The sequence below is a fragment of the Rhynchophorus ferrugineus genome, unplaced genomic scaffold (assembly GCF_030347505.1).
Source record: "Rhynchophorus ferrugineus isolate W39M unplaced genomic scaffold, kcgeb_rfMv2 rfM9, whole genome shotgun sequence".
NCBI classification, from domain to species: Eukaryota; Metazoa; Arthropoda; class Insecta; order Coleoptera; family Curculionidae; genus Rhynchophorus; species Rhynchophorus ferrugineus.
Window position 1 is genome coordinate 18635314 of NW_027472588.1, and position 13071 is coordinate 18648384.

The 13071-nt window shown below is 31.0% G+C and overlaps 1 protein-coding gene across 4 annotated transcripts in view; it reads right to left on the minus strand.

Moving 5' to 3' along the window:
* The window catches only part of unc-5 (netrin receptor unc-5), a 520122-nt gene that overhangs the window by 452698 nt on the left and 54353 nt on the right, over window positions 1–13071 (minus strand). The window lies entirely within an intron of this gene.

Sequence of the window (13071 nt, forward strand, 5' to 3'; positions counted from 1 at the left end):
CTTCACTTTCATAGGAAAATTGTTTATTTACTTTTCGTGGTCTTAAGGCTTCTGAATATTTAAATTTTGAATATTTTTTCCAGGAACATGCTAATTATTTGGGATCTACGAGCTAGGGGCTTTTGACTGGGTATAACTTTCAGATTAATGTATAAAATGAGCAAATTGCTGCCGCGGGATTACTGTCGACTGCTAGAATATTAACTTTTCGAAATAAAATGTTGAGTCTTGCATGAAGGGGTATTCTCAAGACTTAAACCTATTTCAGCTGTAATTCTACAGCGTAGTTTCTTGGGATCACTCCTATACCTATTATACACTGCTGATAACTGCTATATTGCAATAACAAAAAAGTACTTAGGAACATTTGCCGACGATTGATAGCTCCAAATCTGTTCATGTTAATTCTGCGTTGCGGCGAAATGACAAAAACCTAATTATATCACTTAAGGGATGCCCGATTCCTCAAGCAGAATCAGCTAAATATTTCGACATACATCTTGATGGTAGGTTAAATTCGAAACATCATTTTAGACAAAAGCAGTGCAGATTAGATTCAAAGTCAAGCAACTGTACTGGTTAGTCGGAAAATATTGTCAACTTCAACTAAAATCAAAGATAGTTTTTATCAATCATAAAGCCAATATGGACCTATGACCTATTAAAACATCAAACCATGTAACAATCCAATGCAGCAAAAACAAAGTTCTATGATTAATTACCATTGCTCGAAATTAAATGGATATATGAAGTGATCCAAGATTTCAGCATAAAACATGAAATAAGCTTGATAGATCACAGTAACGTGGAAGCAATACAACTACTGGACAAGACGCAGGAAATTACTAGATTGAAGAGAACCAACCTTTTACTGTATAAGTATATTCTTATCTTTAGCTTAACTAGTTTAGTTTCCATTTTATTTTATTTTATTTAAATAATTTTTTGAAAAAACATGGATATTTTTGTTAGCCGATATCTTTCCAAAAATTAAAGATATTTCGTAAATTCCTGAAAACCCTTTAAATTGGTATTTAATTTTAAATGGTTAGTGCATTTTGATATTTAATCATAAAGGTTAAATATCGCTACTTCTTAAAATGTTTAGAAAATATGGATATATGTTTGGACCGATATGTAAAATATCGATATTTTTCTTGAATGTTGCAAAAAAGTACTGATTTTTTTTCTGCGATATATCGATGTATCGACATCTCTACTAGGAGCATATTATTAAATAATTTGTCTAAATAATATTCCTTTACAAATGCATTCAGGTTGATCAAAGTTTCGCAAGCCTGCAAATTATTAATTTCTTTTTGTTGCTGATGTTTTGTTTTTGTTGGTAAACATGCTAGATGGCAAATAAGAAAATTTCACCACTGATATTGATATGTGTATGTAAATATTTTATGTAATGTGTTGCTAAATGTCAATTTAACTCAGTAGTCAGAAAATATATCTATAGAAAAGTTCTCTACAATATATCGTCACTAAATATTTGCATCTAAATGTGTTCATAAGGACTCATAATTGACTCAAAAGCTGAAAAATTAGTCATGAAAAATTAATCATATTAATAATTTCAGTTCAACTTAATAGCTCCAAATCTGTCCAGGTTAATATGGCATTGACGCGAAATAATAAAAACGTAATTATATCACTCAATGGATGCCCGATTCCTCAAGCAGAATCAGCTAAATACCTTGGAATCCATCTTGACGGTAGATTAAATTGGAAGCATCACGTTAGACAAAAAGCAAAACACATTAGAAGCAAAATAAAACAACTATACTGGTTAGTCGGAAGATACTCTCAACTTGATCTAAAATCAAATAGGTTGATCTATAATACAATTATAAAGCCAATTTGGACCTATGAGGTGCAAATATGGGGTTGCACTAAAAATTCAAATCAACTAGTCATACAACGCTGTCAAAACAAGGTTCTTCGATTGATTACCAATATCTATCGCTATGTAACTAATGAAGAACTGCACAATGACCTGGAAATCAAATGGATTTGCGAATTTATACAAGATTTCGCCTTGAAACACGAAAGAATATTACTAAGTCATACTAACGTGGAAGCTATACAACTGCTGGACAGCGCGCAGGATGTCAAGAGATTGAAACAAACAAAACCATACGAACTTATATAAAGTGTATACATTTAGTGTAAACTATAGCTATAAGTTAATAATTAATAAATAATTATAATTTTATAATTGAGGAATACATACTGATGTATTTTCTCGCACTCGTCTTGCTTGTGAATTAATCCAAGTACATGGGAAAAGTAGTAATAAATTAATTGTAAATTAAGATTGTACTAATTCGTATCTAATAAAGATGTTATAAAAAAATATTAATAATTTCGTTAGTCGTTTCGTTAGTTTTAGTTAGTTAAAATTGTCCCACTGAAAAATTACAATTAACTGGAGGCTGGAAACCTCATATATCCATCCTTCTTTAGAAATGTCACTAGGCAATATCAGTTATTGTTTTGACATATACAATTGTTTATGTCTGAAATTATATGATGGACTTGAGAAATACATTAATTGCTGTTAAAGTATATCTAAATCGCACATAAATTTTCCCCAAATAGTTCTATCTATAATACCCATGGTTTATTATGAATATTAATACGTAGGAACTGCATTTTATAGTATTTAAACAAACCTAAATTGCTCTCTGGCTATATTAGAACTTAGAGTTCAATTGGAGCAAAACTTCGTAGTTGGAATTAAATTGTAACCAGCCGTGTATCATACAACCTGATCTTTTATTCAGCGGTATCAGTTAGTGAAAATATGAAGCATCAATAAACATCAACTAAAAAAACTAACGCAACTATTAATTTCGATAAACTTTACACTGCATAATATAGCAGTTTTCATTTAGTATAAATTAGTTACTTAGTGTTTACGAATGGTATTATGAAACTCTAAAAATTGTCTCTCTGACACTTCCATTCCTTCCAATGTTTATGTATTTTGTAGAAACCTATGGTGATAATGTGCCTATCATATTCAAATTCTTAGCTTTGGTTTCATCATCGTAGTTTAATTTCTTACCAGACAAAAAGGAAGGAGCTTTCTGTAGTGTATTGCGACTGGCGAGGAAAACTGGGTCTACTGTCGCAATACCAAGTTTAAAAATCAGGGTTAAGTTCAGGAAATCCATACACATAGACACATGAGTGGAATTTTTATAGCCATACAATCTTTCTGATCATACGGTGGTATTGCCAAGCTATATTATATTACGATCTGCTAAAACCAACAACGAAACTACCACTACAGATATCGATCGACGTCAACTAAATAAACTGAATCACGTATTGTTACAAAAAAACGAGCAATAACGAGTACCTGACGCAAAATCATACTCTTGCATAACAACACTCGCTCATGTGTGACAAGAGCTGTGAAGGAGTGTTGCTGCTCGAATGGGAAGTTGTGTGACGAAGAATCGATATTTAACAGAAAATATATCGATATTTTTAAGAAAAAATAAATGTGAATAATTTAAAATTAAAAGTATTTAAAATTAAGTACCAAAAAATCACAAAACCTTTAAATTAACTACCAATTTTAAACATTTATTAAAAATTATATTAAATTTATTTTGGTAAAATATCGGCTAAAAAAATATCGATATATCGGAAAGAAAATATGGATATTTGTGCTGCATCCCTAATGTGAAGATAGATCGATGAATGAATCGCTTCCAAACCAATATCGTTTTCTTAAGACGGTATCACCATGTTGCCAGAAAGATGAGAAAAAGTTCTAGGAAGATTTTTAGGAAGGTTTTCTTGAATAACCGTTTCAACTTCGGTGTGATGTACATATTTCTGTAAGTGACCCAAACATCGAATTAGACTAAATCAAGGTAGGCCGTGCACGAGGGAGATTTTTCTCATTTTCACGATGACAGAGAACTCAGCCTGTCGCCAAATTTGCATTTTTATTACGAGCCCGACAACAGGACATTAAATAGCGGCCTAAACAAAAGACTGTAAACACGAAACAAAAGAAACGAGACAACTGAAACGAGGCATTAGCAAGACTTGAATTTTAATTTAAAAACAAAAAAAATAACGTCGTCTAGTGGGGCCTCACGGGTTGTCGCGCAACCGTAGCCTTCTCCGTTTCCCTCGGCTCTCCACTCTTTTTTTTTGTTTTATTGGAAATGTTCTCCTCTTTTATTGTACGTTTTGCCGATCGTTCGGCTCGCTTCATTATGCAAGTCCTTAACCGACTATAAAATAAAATAAAGCCTCTTTAAGATGAATTAAACGGGAGTCCGAACATAACAAAAACCAGATTAGGAATCGATCGGCGACCGGCCGTCGAAGGATTGTGTAAAATTAATTACGAAAGAGTTTGAATCGAGGAATGCGACGAAAGGAGTTGCGCTAAATTTATTGCTGTAGAGACATCAAAGGTGGAGCAGTTAAATTAAGCGGCGCAAGCTGTCGGAATGATTGGGTATCCCAAGGATTCGGTCGGGCTTGTGAGGAATGTTTTATCATTTTAAAAATACTAAAGGTAAACAGCGGAAGTCAGGTGTAATATAAAACTCGATTTTTTATTGCTTATTTTCGTACGGGTAACTGTCAACCGGTTATAAACTTGATGCTTTAGTGCAACTCCTACACCCTATTAGCTCGAATATGTTTAAATATTGATACTATTTTGATGTTTGTGATGGCTTCATGGGGCTTAGATATTACAGGAGTTCGTTAAGATGGGAATATCATATTTCAACTTCGATACGAGATTTTTTTCACACTATTGAAGCTACATGAAAATTGATACAATACATAATAATCGAAATATACTCCATCATTTTTTAGAACTTTTTCCTATTAGCAAAATGACTATACTGTGTCGAAAGGATTTTTATGGTTTGACAGCGATCATTTCATCGATCATTCAGAGCATTTCGAAGCTGTGTATCAGCCAAGCATCGATCTAACTAAGTCGTACACGGAAGATGCTATATCTGGTGATTACGCTGCATGCAATATAATTTTCTAGCTGGGCTGCAGCAATGTTCCTTTACAATTGTGTGGCTTTATGACGTGTGGAGTGGCGTTGTCATGTAAGAGACAAGAGCTTTTGTGTCTCTTGCATTCTATCGCTAGTTTTTTTTGCATCAATACATCATTCAACTTATTTAATTGATCTCGGACACTGCAGTAACTGCAGTAACAGCTTCATTCGGTTTTAGCAGGTCGTAACACACTACATCTTGCTGATCCTTCATATTCACAGCAAGAATTTATGGCGATAAATAGTCCACCTCGATGTCAATGTAGATGGCTCTGCTTCTTTTTGCCTGGCAAGCGATTACATAGCGATGTTGAAACACTGCCAAATTACTTTCTGAGTCAATTTGTGTGATAGCAATCTTCCCTACTACTAAACATTGATACTACAGGATTCGTTATGATGGGAATAACAGATTTCATCGTCAATTTATTATATAAAACACTTCTTTCACTCAAATTTATGTAAAAAATAAATAAATATAAACAAAACTAATCATAAACCTATCATTACTATATCACAAAATTAATTTATATATTTTATTTTTGTTTTTCTCCACAACTAATATAAACATCTAGTACAAAACCAACTAGAGTTTTGTTTAGTATTTCATCTTTTTCATTAGACATAAGACTTTCATTTATTGTAGCCAAAATTTTATAATGAAAATAAATTTAATTTTGAAAATTCGAAACTATGCACAGAATGTATAAAAACATATCAGAGTGCCACTTCAAAACAGATTAAATGATTAATTTGAACATGCCACCATAATCCAATCAAAAGAAAAGGCAAGAATCAAAATAAAGAGTTGTGTGAACCCGCTTATTTTAATTACTTCTAAACTGATTAAACCATAAACTGAAATGATTATTATTGTACATTTTAGATGCAAAAAATTCGCGTAAAAAATTTAAATTGCAGAAAGCTTATTATTTCTATCAACATCATGCATAAACGTATACAGATCTAATCGTCAAAAAACTGTCTCAAAAAAATGTGAAGTGATAAGAATCATAAATTGGAATATTCGCCTGTATTTTTTTTAATCTAGACGTATAAAAAAAATGGTACGTATATTTTCAGTATCTGATCATCTATATAGGTCCTCTATTTTCTCAAGATAGATAATATATCTTGTTCATCAGATCGTGAATATTTAAATAAATTTGGTTTTACTTCAAAATGCATTCTGTTTATTCGCCAAAAAATATATATAGTGTATACGGTAAATGTTCTTCCATAACCGCCAATTTTTCACTAACAATATCAGCATATTCTTATTTTCAATTCGATAATATAATAAAAGAAACATTCCCGATTAATTATGTGCAGAATATGTATTCTGATCATTTCTTCACTTTAAACAGATATTCATTGGGAGAAATTGGTACAATATATGCTCATCAAAATATTCAATTTCATGGAGAAGCAGCATCAGTTTCCAGAAACTGTTTGGTGGGCTACGGCCTGAGATTTTTTGAAATCAAACAACAAAAGTAATGAATGTCGAAAATACAATTTTGAGCGTTCCGTGATTAGCGTCCGTATACAATAATACTAAATGGAAAACTGTTATATTATACAGAAAAATGTCCAAACTATCGAATTTAGCAGATACGTTAGGTTGTTTAACATTTGTTTACAGTGACACTGATTGATGTGTGAGTCTACAGTGTGTATGAGTGTAGTTTGAGTATAATCCCACATCAGATTACCGTGTGTAAAGCCGTATGTAACGTATATATCACATTCATTACATCAATTTTCAGTCCAACATCTATCTTCTACTATCTATAACACATCATCTGTTATTGATATATTAAAAATGAATCATTATTATACTGAAATATAAAATAATACTTGCAACTATATATCCGTCAGTTCACTTCAATTTCCGCTTCATTATCGCGAACTAATTGAACATGTAAAGAAACATTTTGTGATGTCTTATACACATTATTATTATAATGGGTTTTTTAGCAGGAAAATGCTTTTTCCGATTATGTAGAAATTAAACGGTACTAAGGCGAGTATAGGAAATAACTGATGGTAAAATTACAGTATATTGTTAGATCGAATGTTTAGTAAAATTGTTCAAGTTATTCTTTCATCAATTGAAGTATTTGTTGTATTTATGATGTTCATTTTAGAACATAATTTTCGATTTTTCTTTATTATATAAAAGTAATTACATATGAAAACTTGATATTACCAGCAACGGCAATACATAACATCAATATAAATAAGATTATAATCAGCTGACATTTATTTTTAATACTGTCAGCTAATAATTATGTGCCTGCAGTAGTGTTTAATCCGACAATGGGAAAAGCGAATGTAAATAAATTATTTACAATCATGACTAGTAAAATTTGATCTTATAACAGTTAATGTAATGTAAATGTTATCGCAATATATACAATCTGATCATCGCTAATAAGAAAATCGCTATGTTTTAATACACAAACAACCGTTGAATTGTTTTTCTAAATCTTCTGAAAGATCCGAAGAGTTTATATTGATATAATCTATACTTTAATTAAATTAACAATACTGTGTGTTAAGTACAGATGCACAGATGACTTGCGAGTGTAATATGTAACAAACATATAAGGCGTCACTCTTGATATATAACATTTTGGTCAAGTGCATACAATATATTTTTTAAATTATATTCCATGATTTATAAAACGATTTAAATAACAGAAGACATTAGCTGTAAGATTATTATTAACTAGAATTGGTGATTTGATGTATAATAAGAGCAATAAATGTTCGCGACATGTTTACTCCACTTAGTATATTCATCATACGTTGATTTCCCTCTAATTATCACTTGTTTTGTTCGATCCCATATGCTCTAGGTACATTACTCCACAAATATCTCCGGATTTGGTGCATACGCACTCTCCTTCACAGAACAAACCATAGAAAGAACAAACTATATTGTCTTCCTTTTCTAAAGGTGGTATATTTTTTTGGAGTCGATTGATACAACACCACAAAACAACACAAAAATCTAGAACATTTAGATTTTGTGTTACATTAGTAATTCTATAGTCATAATAATTAAATTGTTGTGTTAGTCTTTGTGGTTTAACGTACATTGGTTTTAATACATAGAAGAATAAGGGTAAGTGCGGAATGCAAGGCAAAATTTTTAAGAGTTATAAAATCCAAAGAGCATCAATTTTATTTATAGTGGGAATGTTAGCTGCCAAATTTATAACACATCATTTTCAACGACATCGAATAGGTATTAACATATGCCAAAATTTAATGAAAACAAGAATGTGAAATTCAGAGAATCGGAGAAGAAGAAATTAAATAGCATTTTGCTAAGACGTAAGAACAGTCTGTAGTATGAAATAATTAAATTTGCTAACAAAAGTAGATCTGGATTAAATAAACAAAATATAAAACTATAAACGACACCCTAATGATATAATAACAAAGAAAATAGAATGCATTTTATATGAGAATATAGGTAAATAAATTATTGTTTTGTAAAAATAATATTGCACTGACTGAGATTTCCCTCAGCTTAAAAGTACGATAATCCATTCATTCATTTTAGGGTAGTAAATGTACAATATGTTAATCAAAAGCTTGAGGTAGTCAATTCATTAATGGGGTTAGTGGATCAAGAACAGTAGCGATCATAGTTGATCATATTTGGAGATTATTAGGAGAATTTCACTGTTTCCATATATAGTGTTTTTTGTTTGGTTTTAACGATATTGGCTGAGTTTGATCTAAACGATTTTGTCTTTTTTATAGTAATATTTATTTATATGGTTACTGGAGTTCTTATTGAAATATATATATGGTGTATGATGTATATGTATTAATTTATATATGATGTTTTGAGAAAAATAGAAAGGCATATAGAAATGATGTCTATTATATCATTTTATTGAGTAATTTTTTAGATAAAATGTGTTATATCAAAAATTTTTCAATGTTTATGTCCTTCATTATATATAGTTTCAACATTAAATCAATTATTTATAAAATTTGTGTATAGTTATTTATAAAAAATAATGATATGCGCCAAACTCGGATTATTCTCTATTTTAAAATTAAATTGAGTTCAATATGCGCATGCCATAAATTCGGAAATATTTGTAGAGTAATATGCTCTGACTAAATTACTCGAAATATGGTAATATGTATAAACTAGCCATGAGAATAACAGTAAAAGATACACTTGTTTGCAGTCAAGAATGTGTCAAAGACAAAGTCATATTGAATTAACAATCCTGAACAATTCTAACGAGATTTTAAAGACATTTCAATTTTCTAAACATAAAACATATATATTATATAAGCTGAAGATACAAGGAGTAGAAACTAGACTAAACTATTATTGAAAATTCATTGTCGTAACTATAAATAATACAAGACGATGATAGCACTGAACACGCCTTATCTCCTGACATTTTTATTTTCACCTTAAAAGGTCAAACGAGAAAAAAACATTGTTATGTTATACAATTCCACCTTTCGTTGCAGCGTATACAGCAACCGATCAACGATTGTAATGGCACTTGATTAGCGAAAGGATGTCTGCAATGACAGTATGATGTATGCGGCAATCAGGCAACATGGCATCTAGCAAAAACTATTTGTAATGTCTAAGATTGAGTACGGCGATAAGAAGTCCGTAACGTATATACTTCGAACGTCTAAATGACAATGGATATTGTGGCACGGATTCTCGGAAGCTTTTGATCTGGCACTCACCTTTTCAGACTCATTGATTTTTATTTATGGTTTTGCAAATGGAAAGGTGGTACTTTTTTACGTTCACACACAACTGATTCGCATTTCTATATCACATGTCAGGTTTAGTTTAGGTTCTAGTAGATTAATTTTTTTATACCCTCTCTCATATATATACAACCGAACATAGAACTACCTCCTTTTTAGAAGTCGGTTAAAAAACAAAAATATTTTTTCAATCGTTTGTGGTTTGAACAGAACTGAAAGCAATGTTTCAGATCTGTAAATGATGGCTACGTAAGTTACATAATCATTCAAAATAGTAATATTTCTGATGGCAACGGAGAAATAGCATATTCTGTATTGCATATATCTTCATTTTTTAAAGAATTTCAACTCGCATAAAATGTTTATAAAGTACGGGCATCAATATATAGTGTTCTTGGTACCTATAATAGTGTTTCATAATCGGGTAATTCTTGGTATAATTCTTTTAATGGGGATCATCTCGAGTACCCAAGTTTTAAATAGACCAAAAAATTTAAAGATTAATTGCAAGCTTAAGCTGGAAATCCTGGTATTATCCGTAAAATGATTATTATGTGCATATTTTAAAACTTTTTTTTTGTGTTGAAAATCTAAGTTTGACTATATTTTAATTTTTAGTGACTTCCTTATTTATATTTTTAAGTCGGTTCAATTTTTTTGCTAAAAATATTTTATATTAGGTGATTATATTCAACTAAGATAATTGTTTCGCTTTAAAAAGGATTTTACTGAGAAAAATTGTTGAAATATGCATTAGTCAATATATTTTATATATTTCAGCCATATTCATTTTCACAATTCTTCAGCAGTTAGAAAGTATGCCAGCCAAGTCATGCTATATCGATCTGAAGTAGTGAAAATCAGAATTGGTCAGGAAACTGGTTATGGAGGAATTTCGTCTATCCTTCATAATTCTTGCAAATTGTGACCGAGCTTTGTAATGCAAAGAGATGAAAAGACATGTCTACGCGCAGGAATGTCATTTGAAATTACTTAAATTATTAACTCTTAAGCTGTGCTGATTCAGCTAGATTTTCGTCCAACGAGTACTAAATTCATTTTCATCTAATTTTTATGATCCTCCAGACTGTGCTTTGTGATTGATATAAAGAGCACCACTTTTAAACTATTGAGACCAAATCCCACAACTGGAATATGACAGAGCAGCATCATCATAAGTTTTTAAGTGTTTAATGAACTTTTCGATTGATTTATGAGACAATTAAAAACAGTAACAATTGAAAATTTAATTTTGGGCATTCCATGATTCATATCTGTATACGTTGCACAACTCAATAATATTGAAGAGAAAACTGTTATTTTATGTAGACAAATTGTTAAAACCATGGAATTTAATGGTTGTTCCATTTACTTCGCATTTTCATCAATATCTCTGATTAAAATACATGCAAGCAAGAAAAAATGTGTATAAATTAAGTCGTAAATCTAAAATATATAAAGTCTGCAAATATTGTTACCAATATTTTATAAGGTATTGGTTTAATTTATTAATTACCCATAATTTCTTCCACATACCCTGCAGTAATTATGCAATTTAAATTGAAATTATAATTCACATTCCGTACGCAAAGTCGCCTCGTCTGAAAGAGGACTTTCAGAGTCAATTATTCATGATCCCCATTACAGTACGTTAACATATCACAAAATATCTTCTTGCTATATAATAAACAAATACCACAATAATGATGTTCAAGTCGAGTGAACCAGTTCAAATCTTGTCGACAAGATGATTGCCCCGAAGCACGAGAACCATGCTTCCAATTTCACGAGCATTTGTTGTGATTAATGAAGTGGCCTGCAGCGACCAATTCGTATAAAGAAATCCATATTTACTGTAGAAAATTCATCGAGTTCTTCGCGAAATACAACAAATACTCTACTCATCGTAAAATTACTGAATAATTGCATCAAATTAAAATCGAAATATCACTTTATTATAGTATTTGAGTCAGATTTCATATTGATTATTAAGTATGATAATTTGAACAATTCTTAGAAGTATTGTAATGATTTATTTTTTTATTAACGCAAATAGACGTGAAAAAAGAAACATAACAAAATAATACTTTGAAGGTTTGTAGACCTTGAAGGTTCCTAGAATCAACAAAACTATTGTCGGGTCGTATTTTATTGATGTTTTATGCATTCATTAAGAAAATTAGAGAGGTATAACATAACTCAAAATAACTTTGTGTCTTATTCAGATTTTAAGCTGCTATAGATCACGTGAGAAGAATAGTTCTGTATGTATAAATCTGCATAGAATCAGTTTGACATACTGCTTACAAAGAGTATGGATTTACTGTTTATTTACTACAAAAAAGTATTTCCCAACTCTAACGTGAATTCTGATCATTCAGATATTATGTCTGTCATCCTGAGTGGAAATATTGCAAAACGAACAATTATCCGAAAAAACCTACACATTGGAAAAGCTTTTGAAATGGCGTTTAGTATAACATCAATCTAAAAACTAGTCTTAAAATGACAGATCAATTCAGAAATAACAGATATCTCGTATAGAGGAAAAAGTTAAAAACTTCAAAAGGGTTATTCAAAAAGCAGAATACAAGAATACCAAAGTCACACACATGATTAACGGTGTAAGTTATGCAGTACAGACACGAGAATTAGTCACAAGAAACCAAAAAAGGCAGAAAAAGGTGACAACAAAGTAATGATCCTACAAGCAAGATAAATGCAAAAGCTGAAATAATAATGAACCTCTGTCTGTAAAACATATCAGAATATATACAGCCCGACTGCTCATTCTATAGGGTAAAATATATTCCTACCCAACTAAGGACCGACGAATCAAGCCATAATTGCTAGCTCTAATAAGTAAAATGCAATGAGCAATGTTCATTATGGCCCAAGACTGGTGGGTCGTTTGTAATCTCTTGTTCGTAAAAATGAAAGGAATAGTTTTATTTGGCATTCTTTCTTCTTGTATTTCATCCCTAGATACCCGCATTTTTGCTTTTTGGTTTTTTGTCAACTGCCAATATTTCTGTATTATCCGCGAATATGGCTGTCGCGATTTCCACCAGTTTAAATTTATCGCTAGCAAAGAACTGATAGAGGATAGGTTCCAGCGGTATTCCTACACGCATTTCCCTTAATTCCAGAATATTCACCCTCTTGTCTAATTGTAAAGAATCTGGTAAAGATATAGGATATTAATATATCTACATATTGCTTTGGAAGTATTT